A 10,011-nucleotide genomic window follows, 5' to 3' on the forward strand; every position below is an offset into this window, starting at 1 on the left:
TTTGGAGTCAAAGCATTATTTTTTATTTAATTTATCATTTTACATGTCAATCCCAGTTCCCTCTCCCTCCCTCCCTCTCTCCCTCCTTTCCTCCCTTTTACCCTCTCTGCCCTCTCACATGCACCCTGACCACCCTCCCCTCCCATCCCCCACCCCAATTCCATATGTAGGGGAGTGCCATCCAGTTGGGGCCATGTGGAACTGACAGGTCATGTGAAGTAGGGACTAGGGCTTCTCTCCTGTTTCTAGGTAAAGGCAGTTATCCCTCCATGGGGGGGTGTGTTAGCAAGGTCATTTTGTGTACCAGGGATACATCCTGGCTCCACAGTCTGAGGTCCCTTAGACTGCTCAGTCCTTCTGGCTGAGCCCCATACAGGGGGGCCTGAGTCAGTCCCATGCTGGCTTCCCAGCTATCAGTCTGGTGGCCCGTTAGCTCCTCCTTGTTCAGGTAAGCTGTCTCTGTGTGTTTCTGCTGCCTGGTCTTGTCCTCTCCATCTGCATCAGTGTTTATGTATGGGTGTTTGCTCCTGTTTCCTACAGGCATTAGATGAGGGCTCCATGGATAGGTTAGTTGTTGATCTCACTATCCGGGAAGGACATTTATGGTAGTCTTTCCATGGAAGCTTAAATTGTTAGTTGGCAGCAGTCTTGTAGTGCTCTAGACCTTTCTTTGTGTTCAATTTTATCTTCAAACCAATATTGGCTCCCCCTTCTTTCTCTCTCTCTCTCTCTCGCTCTCTCTCTCTCTCTCTCTCCTGTCTTCTATTCCTAACCGGGCTCAATCTTCCTGGTCTCATGTGTTCCCCTTTCCTCCCCCTCGTTTTCTCCTACTTCTCTCTCCATTCGCTGCCCCCCCCACTTCCCCTGTGCTCTGGGGGGACTTGTCCCTTCCCAGTTCTGTGAGGGACTTTATATGAATCTCTTAGAATACATCTAGTATCCTAGTTCCTCTGGTGGTGTGAATTAGAGTCTGGTGATCCTTTGATCTAGGTCTAAAATCCATATATGAGTGAGCACATACTATGTTCCTCTTTTTGTGACTGGGTTACCTCATTCAGGATGGTTTCTTCAAGTGCCATCCACTTGCCTGTGAATTTCAAGATACCATTATTTTGTTTCTCCACAGTAGTATTCCATTGTGTAGATGTGCCGCATCTTCATTATCCATTCTTCAATTGAGGGGCATCTAGGTTGCTTCCAGGTTCTTGCTATTACAAATAGTGCTGCTATGAACATAGGTGAGCACATGTCTTTGTTGCATGGATGTGGATCATTTGGGTATATGCCTAAGAGAGGGATTGCTGGGTCCTGTGGTAAACTAATTCCCATTTTCCTGAGGAACTGCCATACTGATCACCAAAATGGCTGTATTAGTTTGCACTCCCACCAGCAGTGGAGGAGTGTTCCCATTTCTCCACATCCTCTCCAACATGAGTCATCATTGGTGTTTCTAATTTTAGCCATTCTGGCAGGAGTAAGATGGTATCTCAAAGTTGTTTTGATTTGCATTTCCCTGATAGCTAAAGATGTTGAGCACTTTCTTAAGTGTCTTTCAGGCTTTTTGATTTCCTCTATTGAGAATTCTTTCTTCAGTTCTGTACCCCATTTTTAATAGGGTTATTTGGTGTTTTGTTGACTAGTTTCTTGAGTTCTTTGTATATTTTGGAGATCAGCCCTTTGTCAGATACAGCATTGGTGAAAAACCTTTTCCAAGTCTGTGGGCTGCCGTTTGATCTTGTCCACTGTGTCCTTTGCCTTACACAAGCTTCTAAGTTTGAAGAGGTCCCATTTATCAATTGTTTCTCTCAGTGTCTGTGCCCCTAAACCAATTTGTTCAAGGTTACCTCCTACTTTCTCTTCTAAGAGGTTCAATGTGGCTGGATTGATGTTGAGGTCGTTGATCCATTTGGACTTGAGTTTTGTGCATGGCGACAGACATGGGTCTATCTGCAGTCTTCTACACACCCTCATCCAATTGTGCCAGCACCATTTGTTGAAGATGCTGTCCTCGCCCCATTGTATAATTTTAGCTGTTTTGTCGAAAATCAGGTGTTCATAGGTGCGTGGATTAATATCAGGATTTTTAATTCGATTCCATTTGTCTACTTGTCTATTTTTGTGCCAATACCAGGCTGTTTTCAGAACTATAGCTCTGTAGTAGAGCTTAAAGTCAGGAATTGTGATGCCTCCTGAAGTTCTTTTATTGTACAGGGTTGTTTTGCTATCCTGGGTCTTTTGTTTTTCCATATAAAGTTGATTATTATCCTTTCAAGGTCAGTGAAGAATTGTGGTGGGATTTTAATGGGGACTGCATTGAATCTGTAGATTGCTTTTGGCAAGATTGCCATTTTTACTATGCTTTGAAGGCCTCTTTCCTATGCTACTTACGAGGGACGTGTTCCGTATCCTTCTGCCTAGGGGAAATTCCTCGGACCATGGGCAGAGAGTGCTGTGTGCACAAGAGTAGACTTCTGGTGAGTCACTGTTAGTCAGCCAAGAAGCAGACCCCTCTGGGGCGGTCCAAATGGCGTGCAGCGGTGTGTCATCCATCAGTCCTCCTAGTAATGCAGGCAGTGGGACTCGTGGGCACCATTTCTTCCATTTTTTTCATCATTTTTTTCTTCGATATCTTTAAGGGATTTTTCTCACATTGTCTTTGAAGGCCTCTATAATTTTTATGAAGATATTTTTAAATCGTTCTCTTCTGCCTTATCTGCTTTCAGGTATTCAGGTCTAGTTGGTGTAGAGTCCCTAGATTCTGATGGTGTCAAGCTTTTGTTTCTATCGTTAAGTGTTTTCTTGTATTGCCGTCTTCCCATTGCTTCTTTCAGTAGGTGTAGGTGGGGTCTCTCTGTCTCTCTGTGGTACTCCCCAGGTGGGCTAAGGTAGGTCAGAAGTTCGATGTCTGTAGTTCTATGTGTTCCAAACTCTCTAGGAGGTCTTTTCTCAGGCAGAGGCCAGGCAATATCCAGCAGTAAGGGATTCAGGATGGTCCCAGGTGGGTCTCATGTGCTCAGAGCAGCTCCAGGAAGTTAGTGGAAGGTAGCAGGATTATTGGATCAGCCCTCTGTGGATGGAGGTCATGCTCTTTGTGTGTGTGTGGTGGGTGTGTATCAGAGCATCAGGAACGCTATTGCTGGGGACAGGACACAGTGGGGAGCAAGATTCAGGGCCAATCCAGGGAGTTCCCAGGGATGGGTGTTGGGGGGGGGAATTCAACCCGAACTGGTCCCAGACTTACCTCTCAATAGCTTAGTAATGGCACAAAAATAGACAGTTATACCAATGGAATCGAATTGAAAATCCTGATATTAACCCACACGCCTATGAACAACTGAATTTGACAAAACAGCTACAATTTTACACTGGAATTAGGAAAGCATATTCAACAAATAGCATCCCTAGCATTATACAGAATATCATATCCAGAGAGATAATCTGGTTGGGGAACTGACAGTAACCAAAATCACTGACTTTACAAACTTTACTCACATCTTTCAAAAAACCAAAGAAGCATTTATAAAGATTAGTATTACGTGTGTGTGTGTGTGTGTGTGTGTGTGTGTGTGTGTGTGTGTGTGTACCCATACATATATGTAAATGAAAGTGCCTGCAGAGGCCTATGGTGCTCTGTCCCATACAACTCCAGTGTGACCTTGATGCTGGGAACCAAACTCTGCAAAAGCACTGTGTGCTCTTAGCTGCTGAGGCATTTCTCCATCCCTGGCCAGTTTTCTTAAACTAAAATAAACAAACAAACAAATACACAGACAAAATACATAAAGCCTAACTAAAATAAACAAAACCCAGGGTAATGGATCAGAGATTTTTCTGGTTTTTAGCCTGCATTTCATTTTTACTGTTAGTTTTTTTTTCTGCTACAAATCAAAACACACATACTTCAACATGTGTACCTTGAAGTGGGAAAAGTAAAAATTCCCTTTTATTTTTCTGACCTTTTCTTCTAGGCTCAAAGCCTGAGTGTGTGTCAAATAACTAACTAGCTTTAGCAAGCTAAAATCTCAGAACCACCACATTTTTCAACAATCAGTACACATTATTAAGTTTTAAAACATATGGGTATCTTAAATATCTCAATGTGACAAAAAAAAAAAAATCTTACCCTGAATGAACTTTTAAGTGAGCAATTATGCTTGAATGATAATGAACTAATATTATTTTCAACTTTTCTATAGTTTCTCAGTTTTTAATGGTTATATACTACTTATACTTACTAATGAAGAGGCATGGTATTATAATGTGTTGCATTGCAAAGATAGCCAGGAAGTTCCTGTACACTTCTCTCCCTCCCTTTCCTGTTATCAGTATCTGATATTACTATGGTACATTTGTCAGTATTAAGAAACCAACATTGATACAGTGTTTTAGTGAAACTCCAGATAAAATTTTGTGCCTACTGAGTAGCATTCAGGGTACTAGAAGATACTCTACAAGCTACCAGAAGAGAAAGGCAATCATCATCATCACCCAGTCACAAACTCGAGGCTGACAACAGTTAACTGCCTGCAAGATGTAATGGTACAATAGTGACCTAATGCTTGACTGGATTTATGATTCACTCTGTGAGATGGAACCTATATCCGATAATACGGAAGGTCAAGAACACAGGACTAGGTAAGTCAGAGATTAGAGGGAAAGTCTACTAATATGATTCTGCTAAAGGGACACGAAACAAATTACTGGTGCCAGATTACTGTACCCATATATCTGTGCTTCATTCAGCCCTCATAAGAGAAGCTTCATATAGTAGATAAAAATTAAGACACAGACCCTAACTGCAGAATATGCAGAAGACTGCGAGATGTTGGAGCAGTTACCCTTAAATACAATAATTTCATCCAACCAATCCCTTAAGTTTGGGGATGTACCAGGAAGAAGAGGTGGGAAGACTGTAAGAGCCAGAGGTGGTGGGTGACTCAAAAGAACCAGTGTTTGCTCAATACATGTGGACTCACGGAGACTGAGGGGGCATGCACAGGTCAGTCCCAGCAATGAGAATGAAACTGACACAAAATCTATTTGCAATTGATAGCTGCTGGCAAAGAGAAAGCTATTTTCTTCAAATAAGTGTCACTGTGTCTATCAACCAGGACAGACAACCATGCGCAGGAGTGGCTTTTCAACACAAAATGAGCTCCAGGTTTTCTTTGCCATTGTTGCTAGATTTTTGTTTGTTTGATTGATTTTGAGGTAGGGGGCTTGTTTTTATTTTTCTTACTATCTTTTGAGGGCAAGAGGCAAAAAAAAAAAAAAAGAAAGAAAAGTTGTGTGGGTAGGGAGGTAGCAAGTGTCTGGGAGGAATTTCAGGAAGAAAAACATGATCAAAATATTATTGCATGAAAAAATATTTTTAAAGTAAAAAAACAGTTATCTGGATTCATTTACTCATCCACTCATGTTATTTTTCTCTTCCAAGGACAATCCATGATGCACACTGGCTTTTCTTGAGTATGTGTGTGTATATGTATATGTGAGATCATGTATGCAACTGAGCATGTACAACAATAAGAATTTGCCTTTAACATCTTTATTCTAATTCTTATCCTACAAAACCTAGTAATTTAGACTGTACAATTCCATGTTTTAGACTGTTCATAGAGCTATGTATCATCATCTAATTTCAGAACACTGTCATATCAGTACTTTTCTATTCGTCCTAGACAAGCACTAATATCTGCTTACTGAAAAAATATCTTATGAATGTGCCATGTACTCTTAGTCTACTGTGATATTTCTTTCACTTAGCAAAATATTTCCAGGTCCATCCATGTTGTAGCATCATTGTTTTATTAATGTTTAAAAACATTCCATTTTACTTTTCTATTCATCAAGTAATGAACATTGGGGTTGTCTTGACTTTCCATCTGCTATGAATAATGAACAACCCTTCAACCAAAGAATGGATAAAGAAAATGTGCATTTACATAATGGAATATTACTCAGAGATAAAACAATGACACATCTTGAAATTTCCGGACAAATGAATGGATCAAGAAAAAAACATCGTGAATGAGATACTCCAGACCCAGAAAGATAAACACTCTATGTATTCCCTCCTAAGTGTCTATTAGATGACAAGCATATGATAATCAGGCTATACTCCACAACCCCAGAGAAGCTAGGTAAAAGATTTTCCCTAAGAGGGACACACATGGAAGGACCCAGGAAAGGAAAACAGTTAAGATCTCCTGGGTAAACTGGGAAGGGAAAGAAGGAAGTGGATAAGGGATGACAACATTAGGGATCAAGAAGACAAAGTTGGAAAAGGGACAGACGGAAAGAGCAGTGAAAGAGATATCTTGATAGAGGGAGATGTTATGAGGTTTGTGAGAAACCTGGTGTTAGAGAAATTTTTGGGAATCCACAAGGACGACCCCAGCTAAGATTCCTAGAAATAATGGAGAGTGTGTCTGAAGTGTCTTCTTCTTTCATTAGAATGATGACTACTCTGTGATCATAGTAGCTACATCCAGTAATTGATGGAAGCAGATGTAGTGACCCATAGCCAAGCACTGGGCTGAGCTCCCGGAGTTCAGTTGAAGAGATGAAGGAGGGATCATATGAACAACGGGGGGGGGGGGGGGGGTCATGAACATGATGCAAAAACCACAGAGATAGCTGACCTGAGCTTGTAGGAGCTCACCAACTATGGACTGACAACTGGGGCACCTGCATGGGACTGAACTAGACCTTCTGAGTGTGGGTGACAGTTATGTGACTGGACATGTTATGGGGGGGCTGCAGTGGCACTAGGACCTATCCCTGAAAAAGAACCTGGATTTTTGAACTCCATTGCCTACGGTGGGATACCTTGATGATCACTGATAAGGGGGGAGATGAAGGGTAGGAAGGGGGTGGAAGTGTGTAAAACAAAAAAATTAACTTTTAAACAATAAAAATTCCCACAGAAAACCTACACTATTTCTAAAAGAGTAAACACCTCACACCTTTTCCCCTTCTTTCACTTACCATCCATATCATACAAATGTCCCAACATACCACTCTGAAGAGATGAAATGAAAAAAGCTCCCCATTGTCCAACACAGACTTCAATCACAGTGTTTCAACACTGGAGCTGCCAGTCCAACCTCCCAGCAAAACGGAATCACTTGAGGACATATGCAAGAAATGCACTTCTTCCTACTGTCAGCTTCCCTCTCTCCTCCAATGTAGCAAGTGAGGAAAGACACACACAACACAACAACAATCACTTCCATATGGATGTTTGTCCTAGTCGGTTATAGTTATATATAGTTTGATGCTGTTGGAGCGTACTGTTAACTTTAAGAGAAGCAAGCATCAAACTCCCAGCTTGCCCATGTACCTTGGTCAGGGATATTTATACCCACAATATTTAGGTTTGTCAGGTAAACAGTTGTAAAACACATCTACTCCATTTCTTATTTTAAACACTGTAAACTAAGTTAGTACAACTGACTTGAATCATTGCTTCCTTCTCTACTTAGTGGTTTTTGAATAGGCAAGGGGGTGGTGTGCTTAAGTCTCTGAACTGTATTCTGCTAACACCCAGTCCAGTTCAATGTTGAGCAATCAGAGAAATGTCATAAACCCATACATAATGTTTTCAGGGCCAGGGGAAAAAGGAAAAGTTAAGCTGATTATAACTTAGACACTCTGGTGGTTTGAATAACAATGGCCCTCACAGGCTGTGCACTAGTTGAAATGTTAGGAGCTATTGCCCTGTTGAGGTGGGTGTGGCCTTGCTGGAAGAATTAAGTGACTGGGGTTGGCTGTGAGTTTTCAGAAACCAAGGCAAGACCCAGAGTCTCTTTTTCTGTTGCCTAGAGATCCATATAAAGAACTGTCTGGTAATTCTCTCCCATCTTCCATCATGTCTACCAGTATGCTGCTATGCTTCTCACTATGATGACAATGGTCTAAACCTTTGAAGCTGTAAGCATGTCCCAATCAAATGTTTTACTTTATAAGATTTGCCATGCCGGGAGCACAGTGGATCCTGGCGATGGTAGCTGCTTTCTGGCATCCCGGGTGGTGTCGGGACTCTGGGCCTAGAGGGCCGGCTTCCTCTCTAAGAATGAATGGTCAACAGGGCAGTGATGGCGACAGGTTATTGCAGCCAAAGCTCAGCTGCCTAGGAGATAAGACCTAAGCTGCCATTCGAGAGAAAGAAAGCAGCAGTTTGGTGTCCTCTGGACTTTATGTTCTCACTTATCCCCTAGCTATCAGGAATGAAGACTTTGCACTTGGCTATGCCCCTCGGCCAGCAAGCCTTCAGTATCCTCAAATAATGCCACTCCCTGAAGATAGCCTCCAGAGTTGAAGCAAGCAGAACCACAAGCCCTTCATCGTTTCAGAGAGATTTGGAAACATTGCCATAGGCTTCGGAGGTAGCTCTCACTCCCAAGCCCCAGAGAAAGTGACGCTTCTTGTAGATGGCACACGTTTTGTGGTAAACCGCTTATCCGGATACCATGTTGGGAAGGATGTTTGGACCAGGAAGAGAATACAACTTCACAAGACCCAATGATAAGAGTATGAGATTGCAAAAAGGATCAGTGCCACTGTGTTCCACACAGTGATGGATTATTACAAAAACTGGCACCATCAACTGTCCTGATGGCATCTCTATCCCAGATCTGAGAGACGCGTGTGACTATCTCTGAATTAACTTTGACTTCAACACTATCCGATGTCAAGATTTAAGTGCTTTACTCCATGAGCTGTGCAACGATGGTGCCCACAAGCAGTTTGATCACTACCTCGAGGAACTTATTCTGCCCACCATGGGGGAGCTGTGCCAAGAAAGGGGAGTGAGAGTGTCACATTGTCATGCTGACAGATGAGGACTCTGGACTGGGATGAAGACCACCCCCACCCATGGGGGGAAAAGTATTCCCAAATACTCTACAGCTCCAAGCTCTACAGATTCTTCAAATACATCGAGACTCAGGATGTTGCTAAAACAGTGTTGAAGGAACGGGCCTGAAGAACATTCGCATTGGAATTGAAGGCTACCCTACCTGCAAAGAAAAGACTAAGAGGAGATCTGGTGGGAGGTCTGAAGTTATCTATAATTATGTACAGCCCCCTCTATCCAGATGTACTGGGAGAAGGAAGAAGGAAAGATTCACCATGTGTATTTCCATTGTGTTCGCAGCAAATCCCTCACTAATTTGGTGGCTGCTAGAGAGGATGTCTTGGAAGACCAGGAGATAATAATGCACCACCCACCTTAAGTGGATGAACTTGACAGGTTAAATGCTCCACTCTCTCAGATGGCTCCTAATGACTTCCAAGATTAGGGACAATCCCACCTGCCTCTCCGTTGACAGAGCTCTTCTCTTTGTGGGTACCCTCAACCTGTCCTGTGTTTTCTCACCCTAAGGAGATGCTTCCTCCCATCTATTTCTGTCCCCTCTCAGTTGTTGTTATACCCTTTTCTGAGTCTGCCTCTGGCTGGGTAAAGAAACTCTGTGGTAATTAGGTGACCAGCCTAGCCAGCCCTGGTAAACATACATTTTGTGTCTGGTGCAGTTGGTTGGGTCTTGTACAACTACAGGAGAGTTGGTTGACTCCTGTCACTTGATGGCAGTGACGTCAAGGCTGTTCTTAGGAAGAAGGGTATTTTCTGTGTCACAGCATCTTCACCGTGGCAGATCTACCTTGCTCAGAAAAGAACTGAAGTGTAACTAAACAACCCTGGTTTTTGTGGTGATCATTGTTGTCTTGGTGAGGGGAAGGCCAACATTCAGAAGTTACTTCCGGGAGTTTACTGGCTCACATCTGAGGTCAGGTTTGGCCCTGACTTTGTTGGTGCTATGTCTGCCCAATAGGGGCTGAGCAGCCCACGCCCTGGTTCAGTGGTGCTTCCCCTGTGCTGATCCATCGGTGGCCACTGCAGTGTGATTGTATCTGTGTGTGTAGTGTTGAGGTGTGAGCAGTCATTTCTTTGTCCTTAGGAGTTGGGTCCCTGCCTTTTATGAAGTAGGTCTTACCCCACGCCTTTAC

At 42.8% G+C, this 10,011-nt stretch overlaps 1 pseudogene; it reads left to right on the forward strand.

Moving 5' to 3' along the window:
* The first annotated feature begins 8,063 nt into the window (after positions 1-8,063).
* On the forward strand, positions 8,064-9,307 carry LOC127214346 (BTB/POZ domain-containing protein KCTD20-like; annotated as a pseudogene).
* Positions 9,308-10,011: the final 704 nt, after the last annotated feature.

The sequence above is a fragment of the Phodopus roborovskii genome, unplaced genomic scaffold (assembly GCF_943737965.1).
Source record: "Phodopus roborovskii unplaced genomic scaffold, PHOROB, whole genome shotgun sequence".
Classification (NCBI taxonomy): Eukaryota; Metazoa; Chordata; class Mammalia; order Rodentia; family Cricetidae; genus Phodopus; species Phodopus roborovskii.